The 20,691-nt window shown below is 38.9% G+C and overlaps 1 protein-coding gene across 1 annotated transcript in view; it reads right to left on the bottom strand.

Moving 5' to 3' along the window:
- Window positions 1-20,214, bottom strand: part of RNF41 (ring finger protein 41) — a 30,242-nt gene extending 10,028 nt beyond the window's left edge. Inside the window, exon 1 of the mRNA XM_006897633.1 lies at window positions 20,029-20,214. The gene's annotated coding sequence lies outside the window, so the exon portion shown is untranslated. The remainder of the gene's footprint in view (window positions 1-20,028) is intronic.
- Window positions 20,215-20,691: the final 477 nt, after the last annotated feature.

The raw sequence follows: 20,691 nt of genomic DNA, 5'->3' as shown, positions 1-20,691 counted from the left end.
TCAAATAGATGCATACACACATACATACTTATCGCTGTATTATTCACAACAGCAAAGAGATGGAAGCAACGCAAGTGCCCATCAACAAATGAATGGATAGGAAAACTTAATACATTCACACAGTGGAGTATTATTCTGAGTACAGAAAACAATGAACTTGTAAAATATTATGCAACATGGGGGAGCCTGGAGGTCATTATGCTAAGTGAAATATCTCAGTCACAAAATGACAAATACCACTGTGTAACACCACTGGTGTTATGACAGTCATGGAGGTGTTGGAGACAGAATGGGATAAGAGTAGACAGATAATGAACACTGGAGTATATCAGATGAGGGGAAGAACTGTTAGAAAGGAATACATGATTAGGCATTATATGTATGACAACAATCTGAAACAAGGGGTGCATTGTAGGGAGGGCTGGTGGAGGGAGGAAGAGGGAAAGAAAATGCAACAATGGATAAAAAATGGAAACATTTTTTATGTTTTAAAAATAAATTATTATTCATTTAAGAAATAAAGTTTAAAAAAAGGTAAAAAAAAACCCAACAAACCAACAAAACACCTTTGGAAAGTATTAGTCTTTCTTTATTCATATAAGAACAATGACACTCCTAGGCAGTGACATGCTATAAAAATGTCACTGATTCCACCACTACCATGTCTCCATGTACTTATTTCTCCATCTTTGTGGCCTAGAGTCCAGGGCTTATTAACAAGTCTTCTGAGTTGTTACTGTGAATCATCTTGACCTGGCTGTTGCCTTTAAAATGGGTCAGGGAAGAAGTATCTACCACATTATTTACCTCTCCTCACAACTCTGACCTTCTTTTCCTAAGCCAACAGAGTAGAACAAAAGGGAAGCAAAGGCTATAATTTCCTTGCATAATCTATGAACATTGCTGGATGAGTATGTAAACAGTGATATTAAAGATGTAATGAAATGAGATCTAAACCCAGAATTAAGATTTCTTGTGACTCACTGAACTATAAAGTGATGACAGTTGTTAAGAGAATAAGAGAAGACCACAGAGTGGCCAACTTTATAAGTACCTACATCAGACCTGTATCAGATACCTATAGCATTGGACCACGAATGACCATTCCTGACATTTAGGATGGTCTTTCTTTGGCTGTCACGTGGACTTGAAACAGAAATCAGGTTTACAGAGGGAAAAAAATGGCTGCAGCAAACCCAGTGAGAGGGACAGATGAGAGCTGGAAAAGGCCTAAGGGCAGGGTCCTTTGTTCCGAAGGCCCACCAACCTACTTTCTCTTGGTTCTGTGATACACCCCAGTAATCCCTTCTGCCTAAACTATTCTAAGTTGGGTTTCTGTTCCTTATGACTAAGAATCCTGGCTCATATAAAAATAAACAAACAAACAAATAAATAAGTAAAAATAGAGAAACTGCTATAGCTTTCCCACCTGTTAATTAACATAGACATATTTTTATCACAGATGCATTTTTAATATGCCAAGTCCCTTGTTTGGTGTTAATACTTCAAAATGGTGGTTATTAAAGTCTTACTGTGAAAGAGAACAGACAATAAGTTCACTCATTCCTCACTTGATGTTAGTAAAATTTATTTAAAAAATCACAAAAAAACAAAAACAAAGTAAAGAAATTACATCCTAGCACCACTTCAGAAAGTCTGGACGAGGACAAATGAAATAGGGCAACATTCTTTTCTTTAATCCTAAAAACTGACTTTAAAATGCTTAGCCAAAAACATTATAATGTATCCAATAAATAGTATGTACTCAAATAAAAATGTTATGTATTCAAAAAACATGAACTGAATACCATGTATATACCAACATCAGTTGGTCTAATAAAACCTAATCCATGCAAGATAAGTGACAGATACATACAGGAAATCCTGCAGAAAAAGAGTTCCAAATTAGACTGGGGAAATGTCAAGCAGATTTATAGCAACAGCTCTCAATATATTTAGAACAAAGGACCATGAAAATTTGGGCCAGAAAATTAGATGTTATGGGAGTAAGGGTTTGGTGAGAGACCACTAACCTGCGTAGTCTATGATGCCTAGCACCATCCCAAGACTCTATGTACTGGGTAACAGCAGCATCCCCTGACTTTGCCAATAATATTTACATGTATAGTGATACTATGTTCATCACACTGTTCAACTATCACCTTTGTTTCTGAATTTTTCCATCACCCTTAACAGAAGCTCAGTGTTAATGTACCTATTCTTTTTTTTTTTTTCCTTGCGCTGGTCCAAGAATTTCACCTCTAGCGGCGCAATATAATGTACCTGTTCTTGATATTTAATATGTACCTTTCCTAATAATTTTTTGGTCAATTTTGTTTTAATATAATTATGTTCAGAGGTATAAAATGAGAATCTTACTACCACAAAGAAAATGAAGCACAAAGTACAGCATATCCTTTCGGTGAGGCTGTCAAAGTCAGAAATAGAAAGCCCATGTGGGAGGATATCAAGGGTATCATCCAGGAAGAGTTCAAACGGTCATTGCAAAGACAGAAGAGGAAGAAAAGACCAAAATGGAAGTCAGAAGATACTCTGAAAATTGCACTGGAGCGCAGAGAAGCCAAAGCACAAGGGAGAATTCAAGATACTAAAGAGCTAAAAAAAAATAAAAAAAAAATAAAAAAGATACTAAAGAGCTGAATAGAAGATTTCAAAAGGCAGCACGGGATGACAAAGCAAAATATTACAATGAAATGTGCAAGGAGTTGGAGTCAGAAAATCAAAAGGGCCGAATTCGCTCAGCATATCTTAAGCTCAAGGAACTGAAGAACAAATTCAAACCTTGAGTTGCTATAATCAAGGATGCTTTTGGCAGAATATTAAATGATCCAGGAAGTATTAAAAGATGGAAAGAATATACTGAGTCACTATCAAAAGGAATTGGAAGACACAGAAGAATTTCATGAAACAACATATGAGCAAGAGCCTATGGTCCTTCGTAGTAGCAGTCAAGAAATCCAAAGATGTGTTGCATTGGGAAAATCTCCTGTCAAGGGCTCCTTTAGGAGTTGTGGTGTTGGAGAAGAGTACTATATCATGGAATACCAAAAGAACAAATATGTCGTTCAGAAAGTGCAACCAGAGTACTCCTTAGAGGCAAGATGGTGACTTTGTCTCACATATTTTGGGCATGTTGTTATGAGGGGCTGGCTAGTTCTTGGAAAAGGACACAGTTTAACAACAATGGTTTCTTTTTTTATGTATATCTAGCATGATTTCATTTGTGTAAAAAAGAAAAAAATAAACATATCTGCAAATGTAAAAAAAAAAGAAATAGAAAGCCCAGATGGCAGCACTGGTCTCAGCAGCCGCAAAGGTGGTGGAGAACCCAAAACTGTGCTGAGCTAGATTAATTATCCCACAAAGAGCCAAGTGCTTTGACCTAAGCCTATATGGATTGGCAATGGGCACGGAATTCGCAGAATTTTTAAAAAGCTTCCCAACACTTGCCCAATCATAGGAGCAGAGCCCAAAGGCCAACGGTCATGGAGTGGGCCTGATTAAAGAACTGTATCATGAGTTTCCAACGTGAATGATACCATCTCTATATTCCTCCATGTTTTATCTCTAGATAGGTTACTGTATATCACCTTAAAAAACAAGTTACATAACTACAGTAAAATCAGGAAATTAAAAATTATTTCATATTCTTTGCTTAGATCCATAGTCAATACTCTTTGTACGAGTAGCGAGGAAATCAAGACTAATTGCAATGGGAAAATCTGCTGTCAGGGACATCTCCAGAGTACTGAAAGAAGAGCAACAATGTCAGTCTAGAGATGAAAGTGCACCTGACCCAGGCTATAGTGTAATTAGTCGCCATGCATCAGAAAGCAGGACAATGACTAAAGATGACAGAAGAAAAACTGATACCTTTGAGTTGTGGTGCTGGAGAAAAACACTGAATGTACTGTGGGAGAACAAACAGGTTCATGCTGGAGAGGGTAAAACTAGGCTGTTCCTTGGAGGCAAGGATTCTGAAGGTCTGTCTGACATACTTTGGGCATGCTGCAAGGAGGGACCAGTCCTTGGAGAGGGACATAGCACTTGGAAGGGTAGAAGAACAGAGCAAGAGAGGAAGACACTGGATGAGATGGACTGCTTTGTGACTGGGGTAATGGGGAAAGGAGTGTCAGAGACAATGAGATTGGCTCAGGATAAAGCAGGGCTCAAAGCTGTTGTATGCAGGGTGACCATGAGTTGCAAGCGACTTGATGGCACATAACCACAATCTATAAAACATACTTAACATTTGCAAATTATGCCAATAATATCCTCTATCAAAAGAACATCTAAGATTACATGTGGCTATGAATGGTTAGACTTTAATACGAAAATAATATCAAATCTTATCTATCTTTCATGACTTTGACTTTTTAAGAATATGTTATTGTTAGGTGATCTTGAGTCAACTATGACTCATAGCCACCCTATGAACAATAAATCTGAGCTATGCCCCATCCTGCACCATCCTCACTCTTTCTGCCATGCTTGCTGTTCTAGTCACCATATCAATCCATCTCACTGAGGACCTTTCTGACCCTCCACCTTTCCCAGTCTTTTTCCAAGGACTGGTTCCTCCTGACCATATATCCAAAGAATACTTATGGTTACTATGTGCCTTGGAGACAGAACAGACTAATAGCTGACCCTCCAGCGTTTTCAGAGGCTATAAATTGCAAGAGAATTGACTGCCCATCTTTTTCTCTTGGATTAGCTGGTGAAATACAACTGTGTGCTTTTGGGTCAGCAACACCAGCGCCTTAGGACTAGAGCTCCCAGCCCAAAGGATATAGGTCGGTTAAATTAAATCGTGTGGAAATTATTGAACAATATCACTAATATGAGATCTGGTGGCCTAGTGGCATGAAACTACGTGGCAATACTGAAGGCATGTGATTCGAGGCCACCAGACACTCTGCGTGAAAAGGATGGGCAATCACATCCCATGGGATAAAATGCCTCTGAAATCTACTGGAGGGTCAGCTATGGGTCAGTTCCAACTCTATGGTAAACAGTATCACTAATATACACTAGCAAAATTCAACTGAAGATTATCCAGAAATTACTGGAACAGTACAATAATAGAGAACTACCATAAATACAAGCTGGGTTTAGAAGAGTTCTTAGCACTAGAGACATTATCCCCTATGTCAGATGGATCTTGGCAGAAAGCAAACAGTACCTGAGAACAGAGCAGGGAAACACTGCATGGTTTAAGGCAAGGAAATGAGTGTGTAAGGAATGAATCCTGTCTCCATACCTTTTTCAAATTTTTTCAATCTATTTGCAGAACAGATCATTCGGGAAGCAGAACTTTATGAGAAGGAATATGGCATCAGGATTGGAGTAAGACTCATTAACAACCTAAGTTATGTCGATGGCACAACCATATTTACTGAAACTGAAGAAAACCTGAAGCACTTTCTATAGAAGGTCAAGGACTGTAGTCTTGAATATGGATTGAAGCTCAACATCAAGAAGACAAAGATTCTCACCACTGGGCCAACTGGCAGCACCATCTTAGACGGAAAAGAGATTGAGGTTGTTAACAATTGCAGTTTGCTCAGATCTACAACCAAAACTCTTAGCACCAGCAGTCAGGAAATCAAAAGACGAATTGCACTGGGAACATCTGCTGTTAGGGACCTCTCCAGAGTACTGAAAATCAACGATGTTGCAAACAACAAAGAATGGCAAGATTGTTAAGAAACTGGAACTCTTATTCACTGTTGGTGGGAGTGTAAAATGGTGCAGCCACACTAGAAGGCAGTATGGAACTTTCTCAAAAAGTTGCAAAGAGAAATATCATTTGATCTAACAATTTCACTACGGGGAATAAAGAAATCAGAACTGCCACCTAGGCGGATATATGCACACCCATGTTTATTGGTGCTTTGTTCACAATAGCTAAGAGATGGAAATAATCCATCAACAAATTTGCCCATCAATAAACGAATAGATAGGGAAGCTGTGGTATATTCATGCAATGGAATACTATGCAGCACAGAAAAAAGGAGACTCATAAAATATAAAAAAAATAGGTGTCCCTGGAGGGCATTATGAGTAAAGTATCTCAGTCACAAAAGGACAAATACTGCATCATGTCACTTTTATAAAACAGAACTGACATCACAGTTGGGGGAAACTAAGAGGGAATAATGTACACTGTATTGAAACAGATGCGGGAAAGAAATGCTTAAAAGGAATATATAATTAGGTATTATTTGCATGAAAACAGTCCAGAATAAGAGCTGCATAGTAAAGTGGCCTGGGGTTGGGGTGGGGAATTGTACAACATGAAATAATTTTTTGTTTTCAAAGAGAAAAGTGAACTGGGGTAGCAGGGAGGAAAATGTGCAACAATGAATGACTGGAAATCCAAGTTCTCTATAAACATTCATTAAAATCTCAATTAAAAAAGAAAATCAGCAATGTCAGGCTAGAGAATGAAGGTGCACCTAATAAAGGCCATGGTCTTTGCAATTAGTTGCTATGTATCAAAGAGCTGGACAATGATTAAAGATGACAGAAGAAGAATCGATGCCTTCAAATTGTGGTGCTGGAGAAAGTATTAAACATACCATGGACTGCCAAAAAAACAAATAGGTCTATCTTGTTGTTGTTGTTGTTGTTATGTGCCATCAAGTTGCTTGTGACTCATAGAGACCCTATGTATAAGAGCTCTGAACGCCGTTCTATCCTGTGCCAACCTAGCCATCTCAAACGCACTCATTCCCACCACTCCAGTCACAGAACTGATCCATTTCATCAAAGGTCTTCCTCTCCTTCACAGCCCCTCCACTCTGCCAAACATGATGTCCCTCTCCAAGGACCAGTCCCTCCTTGCAACATGCCCAAAGTATGTCAGACAAAGCTTCAGAATCCTTGACTCCAGGGAACATTCTGGCTTCACCCTCTCTACAACAAACCTGTTTGTTCTCCTAGCAGTCCATGGTATATTCAACACTCTTCTCCAGCACCACAGCTCAAAGGCATCAATTCTTTTTCTATCAACCCTATTCACTGTCCAACTCTCTGATGCACAGCACGTAACAGCGAAGACTATAGCTGGACCAGGCGCACCTTAGTCTCCAGTCTGACTCTGTTGCTCTTCAGTACTCTTGAGAGGCTGCTCACAGCCGACTTTCCCAATGCAATTCATCTCTTGATTTGCTGGCTGCTGTTACCAAGAGTGTTGACTGTGGAGCCAAGTAAATTAAAACTGTTAACTATCTCAATCTCTTCACCATCCATACTGATGCTGCCAATTGGCCCAGTGGTGAGAATCTTTGTTTTCTTGATGTTGAGCTTCAATCCATATAGGAGGCTGCATTCCTTGACCTTCTGCAGCAAGTGTTTCAGGTCCTCCTCAGTTTCAGCCAGTAAGGTTCTGTCATCTGCATAACGCAGGTTTGTTGATGATTCTTCCACCAATCCTGATGCCACATTCCTCCTCATACAGCCCAGTGTCTTGGATGATCTGTTCTGCATACAGATTGAAAAGGTATGGAGACAGAATATATAACCGATGGACCCCGTTCTTGATTTTGAACTATGTAGTATCTCCTTGCTCTTTTCTGACGATTGCCTCTTGGTCCAAGTATAGGTTTCGCATTAGCACGATCAAATGTTCTGGGATTCCCATTATTCTCAGAGTCAGCCCCTGCTTGTTGTGATCCACAGAGTCAAAAGCCTTTGCATAGTCAGTGAAACACAGATAGACATTCTTCTGGTATTCTCTGCTTTCTGCCAAGGTCCATCTAACTAACATTAGCTATAATATCCCTAGTACCACAACCTCTTCTAAATCCAGCCTGCACATCTGGCAGTTCTCTGTTGACATATTGTTCCAAACATTATTGGATAATTTTCAGCAGAATCTTGCTTGCATGTCATATTAATGATATTGTTCGATAATTTCTGCACTCTGCTGGGTCACCTTTCTTTGGAATGGGAACAAATATCGATCTCTTCCAGTCAGTTGGCCAGCTGGCTATCCTCCAGATTTTCTGGCACAACTTAGTGAGCACATCCAGGGCAGCGTCTGTTTGTTGAAATAAATCAATTTGTATGCTGTCAACTCCTGAAGCCTTGTTTTCTGCAAATTCCTTCAGAGCAATCTGAACTTCCTCCTTCATCACCATAGGCTCTTTCTCATATGTTATTTCATTAAATTCTTCTGTGTCAGCCAGTTCCTTCTGATACAGTGTCTCTGTGTACTCTTTCCATCTTCTCTTGATACTTCCTGGATTATTTAACATTCTACCCAAAGTATCCTTAAGTACTGCCATCCATGGCTTTAATTTGTTTTTCAGCTCCTTCAGCTTAAGAAACGCTGAGCGAGTTCGGCCCTTTTGATTTTCTGACTTCAGCTCTCTGCACATTGTATTATAGTATCTTGCTTTGTCGTCCCGGGCTGCCTTTTGAAATTTTCTGTTCAGCTCTTTGATGTCTTGGTTTCTTCCTTTAGCTTTGGCTTCTCGGCACTCTAATGCGATTCTCAGACATCCATCTTGGTCTTTTCTTCTTCTTCTTCAGCCTTTGTAACGATCTTTTGCATTCTTCATGGACGATTTCTTAATATCCTCCCAGAGCTCACTTGGTCTACGCTCACTGGTGCTCAAGGCTCAAACCTGTTCCTAAGATGGTTTTGAAATTCGAGTGGGGCAGACTTAAGGTCAAATTTTGGTTCCCGTGAACTTGATTTAATTTTTCTCAACCTCAGCTTGAACTTGCACATTAGTAGTTGGTGGTCTGTCCCACAATCAGCACCCGGCCTGGTTTTCACTGCTGATACTGATCTTCTCCCCTGAGTCTTTCCACAAATGTAATCTTTTGATTCCTATGTATACCATCAGGTAAAATCCATGTGTATAGGCTTTGTTTATGTTTCTTATAAAAGGTATTTGCAACAAATAAATCACTGAATGTGCAAACTTTCATTAAAATCTCAATTAAAAAAGAAAATCAGCAATGTCAGGCTAGAGAACTAAGGTGTACCTAATAAAAGCCATGGTCTTTGCAATTAGTTGCTATGTATCAGAGAGCTAGACAATGATTAAAGATGACAGAAGAAGAATCAATGCCTTCAAACTGTGGTGCTGGAAAAGAGTATTAAACACACCATGGACTGCTAAGAAGACAAACGGGTCTGTCTTGGAGAGGATAAAACCAAGTTTCTCCATGGAGGCTAGGATTTTGAAGCTGCATCTCACACACTTTAGGCACATGGCCAGAAAGGACTGGTCCTTGGAGAAGGACATCATGCTCAGAAGAGTGGAGGGACAGTACAGGAGAGGAAGACACCGGATGAGACAGATTGATAGATACAATAACTGGGACAATGGGAACTGGTGTGTCAGAATTAGTGAGACTGGCTCAGATCAGGGCAGGATTTCAGAACTTCCATACATAGTATAGGATCGCTGTGTCTCAGGTGACTTGACAGCACATAACAACAACAGTAACAATTTGGATTTATTTGACATTTCCTCATGATTAAATTCAAGTTTTAATTTTTGGCAAAAATAACATAAAAATTCTACTAATGAAACATATTAGAAACATAAGACTGATTCGCACATACTAGTGATATTAACAAATGAAAGATTATGTTTTTTACGAACATACACCAAATCAGTAGGGGCTTTTTTGGGGTTTTTAAATTTTTTTTTTTCAAATTAGTAGTTTTGGCGTGTACAATTCAGTGACATTCAATATATTTTTAAAGTTGTGCAACCATTCTCACCTTCCTTTGAATTGTTCCTCTCCCACAAATTCACAGACTTCTGAGACTATCTAACATTTCAAGTTCTCAATTTAATCCCCTATAACAATGTAAATTTAATAGTTCTTAAGATATCATAATGCTTGAGGGGTGGCATTTTTGAGTACATGAACAAACCTGTCTCCTAGGAGAAACACCTAGAGATTACACTTCTGGATTGAAGGGTGACCTAACATTTATTTTGCTATATACTAAAAGTACTGCCTTCAAAGCATGAGAATACTTTATCATGATAGCATTTAAAAGAAAAGGAACTAATAAAAAATACTAGAAAGATGGGTCAGAGGTAGGAGAAGATTGTGGAAAGAAAATGCTCACAAAGTCCAGTAATTGGAGCTCTTACTTTAAGAAGAAGGAAAGAAGTATTAAAAGCTGCAGATGAGACAAAAACAATGCCTTATTCTAGTTTTAAGAAATAGAATCTTGAAATTGGGGAGGGGGGAAGATAGAAAAAAAAAGCTGCCAAAAAATTATATAAGGAGAGCAAGATGTCCATATAGGATGTGAGACTATAAGAACACCATTGTAGAGTGGATGGCACTGTCATTGTTGGTGTCAAATCGGGAGTAGAGACAGACCACAGTGATTTTAAGTAGAAGCAGAGACACAAAGGACAACTCTGTCTCGAAGTTTATTTCAAAGAGAGAGAAACTAACTAGAAGGAGATGAGGATGTGAGTTGTGTGTGATGTCTTTTTTCCTGATGAAAAGCACGTTTATATATTGACTCATAGTGACCCTCCATCAAGCTTTCGCGGCTCTAAATCTTTATGATTCTGTCCATTTGTCTCCTGAGGAGCAGCTGGTGGATGTGAACTGCCGACTATGAAATGATAGATGCAAAAATCCAGTTGGTATGGATGTATGTATATTGTGATGCATGCACATAAATTTCCAAAGTACAGAAGTTGATGTTGAGAAAGACAAAGTAAGGAACAAGAGTGAGAGGCAAATTTCACTTTCTCAATTATCCCTTTGAATTTCTCACGTATGTGCTCTGAAAGGTATACTCTGTGTATGTGAGTGAGTGAGAAGGTATTATGTGTGGCATTTATAAAAATAAAGAAATGAAATCTTAAGTAGCTTTAATTTTCCTAAAATGTGAAAGGCATTAAACAAAAACCATGTTCAAAATATTCACTTAATGCCACATACATATGTCTTATAACATTATGACATACATACACTCACACACACACAATGTGTCATACACTATGGATCTGAAAAGAATGTTCTTGTGACAAAAAGTTGATTAAAGTGAATGACAACAAAAAAGTAGTAAAATTCCGTCAACTGTCCTCTTTACCTAGCAATCTTACTTCTAGAAATTTATTCTAATTGGACAAGAGTGCCAAGAAAACCCCTGTACTAGGTTGTTACCTATTGTTCATAAGAACAGAAAACAAGAACTATTATGAAAGTATCCAAATAAAAAACCACCAGAGTTGAGTCTATTTCAACACACACAGCGACCATACAGGACAGAATTACCACCCAAGAGTGTATGGAAACTGACAGTCACATTTCTCTCCTGCAGAGCAACTGATGAGTTCACACTACCAATTTTTGGTCAGCAGTGGAGTGCTTGATCATTTGTATCACCATGATTTCTTTATATCAAGTAGACTAAATAAATTCCTCACATCATAAAATGGAAAACTATGTTAATACAATGACTTAGAGTTTTACTTGCGATCATGAAGGAAGTTTAAAAGATACCATACAAAGGAAATGAAAAAGATCCAGTATGAATAACAATGTATATAAACTTTGTAAGTAAACCAGTATAAAATAAAAATTTTATTTAAATTTTAAAAAGATACCACATACATTTAAAGGTATAAAGCACATACACATATGTGTGTGTGTATATATGCTGTAGTGTCTTTCTCTAACATTTTACATATGTACACAGTACTCAGGAGCAACAGTGTCTCTCTGGAGACTAAGGTGCGCCTGATACAGGCCATGGTATTTGCAATCGCTTGTTATGCATCAGAGAGTTGGACAATGACTAGGGAGGACAGAAGGAGAGTGGATGCTTTTGAGCTGTGGTGCTGGAGAAGGGTACTGAATGTACCCTGGACTGCCAGGAAAACAAACAGATTTATCTTGGAGAGGATTAAACCAAGCTACTCCTTGGAGGCAAGGATTCTGGGGCTTCGTCTGACATACTTTGGACATGTTGCCAGGAGGGACGGGTCCTTGGAGAGGGACATCATGCTTGGGAGGGTTGAGGGACAACGCAGGAGGGGAAGACCCTCTATGAGATGGATTGATTCGGTGACTGGGGTAATCGGGATGGGTGTGTCAGAGGTGATGCGGTTGGCGCAGGATAGAGCAGGGTTTAGGGCTGTTGTGCATAGGGTCACTATGAGTCGGAAACGACTCGACGGCACATAACTACAACAACAACAACACATTCATATTGGAGATATGTACACATTCATATTGGAGGACCTGTAGGACAACACATATTATAGAAGTAGTAAGTATGATGTTGTCATTATGTACTGTCAAGTTGTTTACAACTCATAGCAACCCTATGTACAATAGCCCTAAACCCTGCTCTAGCTTGAGCCAATCTCATTATCTCTGACACACGTACCCCCATTACCTCAATCCATCTTATTCAGGGTCTTCCTCTCTTGCGCTGTCCCTCCACTCTCCCAAGCATGACGTCCCTCTCCAAGAACTGGTCCCTCCTTGCAACATGCCCAAAGTATGTCAGACGGAGCTTCAAAATCCTTGCCTCCAAGAAGCGGCCTGGTTCCACCCTCTCCAAGACGAACCTGTTTCTTCTAGCAATCCATGGTATATTCAATACTCTTTTCCAGCACCACAAATCAAAGGTCACAAAATCAAAAAGGATAAACTTGTTCAGCATTGCTTAAACTGAAGGAAATGAAGAACAAATACAAGCCTTGAGTTTTAATACTTAAGGATGCTTTGAGTAGAAATGACCCAGGAAGCATTAAAAGAAAATGGAAGGAGTATACAGAATGATACCAAAAAGAATTGGCTGACACAGAAATTTCATGAAACAACGTATGAGCAAGAACCTGTGGTGACGAAGGAGGAAGTTCAAGCTGCTCTGAAAGAACCGACAGAAAACAAGGCCTCAGGAATTGACAGCATACCAACTGACATATTTCAACAAACAGATGCCACCCTAGAAGTGTTCAGCAAGCTGTGTCAATAAATCTGGAGGACAACCACCTGGTCAATATTTGCTCCCATTCTAAAAAAAGAAGACCCAACAGAGTGCGGAAATTATCGAACAATATCATTAATATCACATGCAAGCAAGAGCCAGCTGAAAATTATCCAAAAACTAGAATACCACATCAACAGAGAACTGTCAGAACTGTCAGGGTTTAGAAGAAGCTGTGGCATTTAGGATATGCTTGATGGGTCTTGGCTGAAAGCAAATATAAGAGGAATGCCTTTTTGTATTTCACTGACTATGCAAAGGCATTTTGACTGTGTGGATCACAACAAATTGTAACTAACCTTGAGGAGAATGGGAAATCTCAGAACATTTGATTGTGCTCAGGCAAAACCTGTACTTGGACCAGGAGGCAGTCATCAGAACAAAGTAAACACTATATGGTTGAAAATTAGGAAAACTGTATGCCAGTGATACATTCTATCTCCGTACCTTCTTTTTCTTCATACCTTTCTTTTGGTAACATACCTTTTCAATCTATGTGGACCACAGATCATCCAGGAGGCTGGGTTTTATAAGGATTGCCATCAGGCTTGGAAGAAGACTCAACAATCTGCGTTAATTAGATGATACAGTCTTGCTTGCTAACAATGAGGAAGACGAGAGGCACTTGCTGCAGAAGGTCAAAGACTGCAGCCTTCAATATGGATTGAAGCTCAATATCAAGAAAACAAAGATTCTCCCCATTGGGTCAATTGGTAGCATCATGAAAGACAGTGAAGAGATTGTTAACTTGACTTCACAATCAGCACTCTTGGTACCAGCAGCCAGTAAATCAAAAGAATAATTGTAATGAGAAAATCTACTGCCATGGACCTCTCTAGAGCAACAATGTCACTCAAGAGACTAAGGTGCACCTGATCCAGACCATGGTCTTTACAATTACTTGCAATGCAACAGATAGATGAACAATGGCAAAGGATGGTAGAGAAATTGATGCCTTTGAGTTGTGGTGCTGGAGAGTAGTATGTATAGACTGGGCTTTTTTAAAAGGCAGAAACTTACTGTTTTATTTTGCTTTTTATTAGTAAAAACATCAAATTGGTTATGACACTATTTCACTTTTTTCTAGTGCAAGTTTTAAACCAGACTAAGGTGCATCTTAGTCTTTAGACTGACACTGTTACTCTTCAGCAACCTGGATAGGTCCCTAACAGCATATTTTCCTAAAGCAATTCATCTTTTGATTTCCTCACTGATGGTGCCAATAGTGTTGTGGACCTGAGCAAGATGAAACTGTTAACAACCTCAATCTCTTCCATCAGGATACTGCCAATTGGCCCAATGGTGAGAATTTTCATTTTCTTGATACTGAGCTCCAATCCGTATTATTCAGACTGGCCCATTCCAGGGTAGGCTCCCTTCCTTGCCAAAATCCCTTCTTGGAAGCTGTGAAACAGAACTATCCAAAAACTTCAGAAACAAGTGGCTCAAAAATAGTTTTTAGACTCAGATATTGCCTGTAAATTAAAAGTGAAAATACCTAAAAGATGTGGCTCTTGATAGCATAGTCCATAGTGAGGTACATAGCTAACCCAAAATTGAGCCTCTTTGGTGGTGTGAATCCACTAGCAGCTGTTGTTATGTGTCATCAAATCACCTGTGATTCACAGAGACCCTATATGTACAATAGCTCTGAAACCTGCCCTCTCCTCAGCCAGTCTCACTGACTCTAATACACCTACCTACTCCCATTACACCAGTTACTGTTAATCCATCTCCTCCAGGGTCTTCCTTTCCTGTGCTGCCCCTCCACCCTTCCAAGCATGACGTCCTCCAAGGACTGGCCCCTCCTGGCCACATGCCCAAAATATGTGAGATGGAGTTTCAAAGTCCTTCCCTCCAACGAGATATTTGGTTTTACCCTCTCCAAGACAGAACCATTTGTTTTCTTGTCGGTCCATTGTATGTTCTTTTCTCCAGCACAACTCTAAGGCATCAATTCTTCTTTTGTCATCCTTAGTCATTATTCTGCTCTTTAATGCATTGGTGGAAGATCTATCAACAATCTGCAATATGCAGATGATACAACCCTGCTTGCTGAAACTGAGGAGGACCTGAAGTGTTTGCTGCTAAGGGTCAAGGACTGCTGCATTCAATATGGATTGAGGCTCAATGTCAAGAAGACAAAGATTCTCACCACTGGACCAACTGGCAGCATCAGGATGGATGATGAAGAGATTGAAATTGTTCACAGCTTTAGTCTGCTTGGCTCCACAATCAACACTCTCGGCACCAGCAGTCAGGAAATTAAAAGACATATTGCGATGGGAAAGTCTGCTGTTAGGGACCTCTCTAAAGTACTGAAGAGAAACGGTGTGTCTCTGGAGATTAAGGTGCATCTGGTACAGGCCATGGTCTCTGCAATCACTTGCTATGTGTCAGAGAGCTGGACAATGGCCAGGGAGGATAGAAGGAGAATTGATGCTTTTGAGCTTTGGTGTTGGAGAAGTACCATGGACAAAACAAAACAGATTCATCCTAGAGAGGGTTAAATCAGGCTGCTCCTTGGAAGCAAGGATTCCGAGGCTTCGTCTGACATACTTTGGTCATGTTGTAAGGAGAGACCAGTCCTTGGAGAAGGACATCATGCTTGGGAGGGTGGAGGGCCGGCACAGGAGGGGAAGGCCCTCTGGGAGGTGGACTGATTTGGTAACTTGGGCAATCGGGATGAGTGTGTCGGGGACAATGAGATTGGCACAGGACAGGGCAGAGTTCAGAGCTGTTGTACACAGGGTCACTATCAATCGCAAGCAACTCGACAGCACATAACAATAACACCAATGCATAGCAAGGATTGTGAAGATCATGGCCTGGATCAGGAGCACCTTAATCCTTATACTGGTATCACTAAAGGAAAAAGATGGGCAAACCCTTCCCATGTGATTTATGGTCTGGACAATCCAATGAAAGGTCAGCTGAGTTGGTTCTGACTCAAGTATAAGTTCTCAAAAGATAGTGCTATTATTTATATTGTGGTTAAAAAATAAGAAAAACATCAAGATATTTTTAATAAAAGCAACATTTCAATTACAAATTGTAATTTTTGCTAAAGTATTTATGGGAGAAGTTGAAAATTCTAAGCAAACATGTTTTGTGGTCTATACTATAGTCTTCCATCTGTCTGCACAAAGATTATGGTCATTTGCAATCAATTTGAGACTGCACAATTAAATGTTTTGAAAGAGACAGCCAAAATCATAGTTTCTATTGTATTTTCAGCAAACCTGACTACTGGATACTTTTACAGAGGGATTTTTTTTTTGCAGTTTCTGGAAATGTTGTCCCAAATGTGAATATTATATTGTACTAAATATATACTTTCCAATGTTTTCAAATTTTTTGCTTTATTGGTATTTCCTACGTGTTCTACAATGACCATGTTTTACCTATATAATTAAATTAAAATGAAGCCAACATAAAGCATTATATGCTGTTCACGGTTTTAAGCATTTTTTTTGCATACTAACTCATCTAATCCTTACAACAATTTTATGAGGTCAGGACTTTGATCTCTATTTTATAGATGAGTAACAGAGGCACAGAGAGATTAAAAGGTTTGTCTTAAAAAGAGAAAAAACACCCAACAAGCAAAAAAAGTCTAAACTCATATAATTAACAGGGATAGAGGTAGGCTCAAACCTAGGCAAAATGGCTCCAGAACCCAAGCTTCTAACCACCGTGTTGAGTTGTCTGTCAACTCAAAATCATTAAAAAAGGCCAGGCTTATTAGTCTGATAGAGACTGACTGGTAGAACCTCCAAGACTATGGACTTTAGTCATCCTTCAAGCCTTAAAATAAAATTATCACTATTATCCAACTTTTGGCCAAACAACAGACAGGCCTATAGGTGATCAGTAACATCAGAGATAACTACTCCCTAGAATATCGACCACACAAGAATAAAAGTGCAGTATTTTCCCAGGGATAAAGTACAGAAGGCAGGAAAGGATAGGAATGCCAAAGAGAAATAGAGACAGGAAGCCAGAAGAGTGTCATTACATTTTTGAGACTCCAATCAATATCATGAAACAAAATTATGTATGAATTTGTTGAAGAAAAATAAAAATCTACTATAATTACTCACTCAAATCACAAGTTTTTAAAAATTAGAAAAATATAAAAACTGCATCCCAGACAAGTTATAATAAAATACATATTATTTTTTATAAACACAATTAGAAAAATTAATGTGTTGTCAATCAACCCCCCCAAGAACAAGGGATAACAGTGAAGATATTAGTAATAAATTATTTCATTACTGTCCCTAAAATATTCATGGTCTCCTAACAAAAGGAACGGGACTAGAAAAAAAAGCCCAAGTGCCTTATTTTAAGAAAATGAAGTTAAAGAGTACAGAGATATATCTGCAACCAGGAGAGGATAAAATAGATGAAAGGGCCCTTCTAAGAATTAATTACCTATGCACATCCAAAAACTTCTCCAACAGGGTGAAAAGGGAAGCCACAGACTGTGAAAAAATATTTGGTAAACATGTCAGACAAAGGACTTATATCTAGAATTTATAAAATACTCGAGCACCACAATAAGATAAAGGTGAATACCTAACTGAAAAATGGGCACAAGATATGAACAGACACTTCACCAAAGAAGACATTCAGATGGCTAACAAGCACATGAAGAAATGTTCAAAATCCCTAGCTCTAAGAAAGATGCAAATCAAAACAACTATGAGATATCATCTCACCCCAGTAAGAATAGCAAAATTTAACATAACAGCAAACATCAAATGCTGGTGAGGTTGCTGAGAAACTGAAACCTTTACTCACTGTTGGTAGAAGTGTAAAATGGTGCAACCACTATGGAAGGCTGTGTGGCACTTTCTCAAAAAGTTGCAAATATAAATACCATTTGATCCAGCAATTCCACTACTGGGAATATACCCTAAAGAAACCATAACTGCCACCCAAGTAGATGTATTCACACCACCCATGTTTATTGTGACTTTGTTCACAAAAGCAAAGAGTTGGAAAAAAACCCAAGTGCCCATCAACAAACAAATGGATAGAGAAGCTCTGGTATATTCCTACAATGGAATACTATGCTGCATTGAAAACAAGGAACTCATGAAATATTATATAAAATGGGTGACCCTGGAGGACATTATGCTGAGTAAAAGATCTCAGTCACAAAAGGACAAATATTGCATAGGGCCTGTTGTAAAATGGGCCTGACATAAGGGTTGATGGAAGACAGATGGAGAGGAGGAATGATGTATACCGCATTGAAACAGATGAAGGAGAGAACTGTTTAAAAGGGGTATGTGACTAGGTATTATCATGACAGGAGTCCAGAATGAAGGCTGCACAGTGGAGTGGACTTGGGAGGAGGGATTGTATAACAATGAAAGAATTCCTTTCATTTTTCAAAGAGAAGAGTGCATTGGGTGGGAGGAAGTGGGCAGGGAGAAAAGTGCAACAATGAATCAATGGAAACCCTAAGTCTCTAAACTTTCATTAAAATTATTAAAAATAAAAAGAGTACAGAGACCTGAATCCTATTCTATCAGTGATCAAATGTGTTTACTTGGGCACAAATGTGTTCACTTGGGCAAGTTATTGAGCCTCTCTAGGCCTCAATGAAACACCTTGCACTATTAAGTTCTAAGATGTACTATAAATTCTAGGATTTTAAGACTCAGTATATAAATAAAATAGTGATAGATTATGGGTGGTAGATTATATTATAAAAGATGCCTTCACTTTATCACTTTTGGCCTTGCCCTCCTCATGCAAGTTACAGCTTTTAAGATAAAAGGAAGTAATAGTCTTTTTCATTTTAAGAGTAAATTTTTTTTTTTAGCATCTGGTGTATTCGAACCATGCGCCTTTGGGATTACAGCACAGCTTCTTGCCACTAGGCCACCAGAGCTCCTAAAGAGCAGGATTCTTAAGACTGACATTACCTTCCCTCTTAGAAACTCAATTTCTTCAACTGTGAGATAAGGTAGTAGATTACATTCTTTCTAAAGTTCTAAGGTTTACCAAAGAGTTTTTCACCTCTTTTTTTTAATTCATTTAAATGAAAGTTTACAGAGACTTTGGATTTCCATTCATTCATTGTTGCACTTTTCTCCTTGCCCACCTCTCTTTCCCCCAATTCGTTCTTCTCTTTGAAAAGTAAAAGAATTCTTTCACTGTTCTACAATCCCTCCCTCCAATTTACCAAAGATTTTTAAGTTCGGCTTCTTTAGTATATTTGATTCAATTTATAAAAGAATCCAGAAGGCCCACAACTTTTCAAGGCATCATGTAACACTTAAATTGAGGTCCATCAGGTTTCTACAGCTATTAAGGACCTTTAACTTGCTCGCCATCACCATCAAGCAGTTTTGTTCAACTGACTACCTCAAACCTCATCTTCATCCTACATATTCTCCTTGCCAGTAGAAACATGTAAGGAAAAAAGCACAATACTGATCCTCAAACAGTTAAAGTTTAACTATCAGATCAGGATAAAGGATTAACATAAATAAAACTTACTTAGGAACTTATCACCAAGGTAATTGTTAAAATATAAGACATAAATATGTGTGTTCACTTCAGCAGCACATATACTAAAACTGGAACGATACACAGAAGATTAGCATGGCCCCGGCATAAGGATGACACACAAATTCGTGAAGCACTCCATAGTTAAAAAAACAAAAACAAAAAAAGAAAAAAACATAAATATGCAAAGAATAGGCTGGTGGGAGTTAGTCACAGAAAACTTTACATAAGGAGTTATAAGAATTAGGCTTTTGAAGCTGCACTGCAACCCCAAAGGTGCGTAGTTCAAAACCACCAGATGCTCTGCTGGAGAAGGAGGGACAATCTCCTCCTGTAACAGTCAGATCGTATCTGACGGAATACACACAAAAAATAATAAATTTTTAAAAAAGCATCAGGCTTCCAGGACTATAAGGAACCAGGAATGACAAGGTGGGATAAGGTCTACAATGAAATCTTAAATCAAAGTTATTTACCTTCCAAGTGTTGGGGGGTAGGTTCCCTGTTCACAAGGCTCCAACCCCCTGATGCCTCCACTCAGTGTCACTCAGGAGATACTCCCAGTAACCCATCTTGCTGGCTATTTTCCGAATGAGTCTTTCTTCCTAGTGACAAGCTCCATCGCCAGGGGGATGGACGTGATGTCACAATCAGGAGCACTCTATTTATAGGAACAAGGAAGAAAAAAGTGAGTCAGGGGAACTACTCGGAAGGAAGACTGGACAGATATGGGCTTGGTAGTTGTTTGGAGAGACTGAGACAAATACATTAAAGACTACAGCTTTCAGTGTTGGCATACAGGATTAACTTCTGAGGAAGACTATTGGCTAAGGAAGCAGTCTCATGACCAGTTATATTCAGAGTTTGTTACGGCAGAGGAAAACAGACTAGAAGAAAGGCAGGCAAAAAAAAAGGCAGGCAAGAGGAGCTGTTTGATTAAAAAAAAATCATTCAGTGCATATGACAAGTTATGATAATGAGTTCAAATACATGGCTACATAGTGCACATCCATCTTGTTGTTTCCCAGCCACTCATAGCTGACCCTCAGGCAGATTTTGTAAGAGAGGAAATTAGAAGGAAGGTGACTTGCCCATCTTTCTCTGGCAGAGCAGCGGGTAGATCCTAATCAAGTGTCTTT

Source organism: Elephantulus edwardii, unplaced genomic scaffold, assembly GCF_000299155.1.
Source record: "Elephantulus edwardii isolate Elephantulus edwardi_28Jun2011 unplaced genomic scaffold, EleEdw1.0 scaffold00212, whole genome shotgun sequence".
In the NCBI taxonomy this organism is placed as follows: Eukaryota; Metazoa; Chordata; class Mammalia; order Macroscelidea; family Macroscelididae; genus Elephantulus; species Elephantulus edwardii.
The sequence above is the reverse complement of the archived record's forward strand: the minus strand, read 5'-3'. Positions and strand labels throughout refer to the sequence as shown.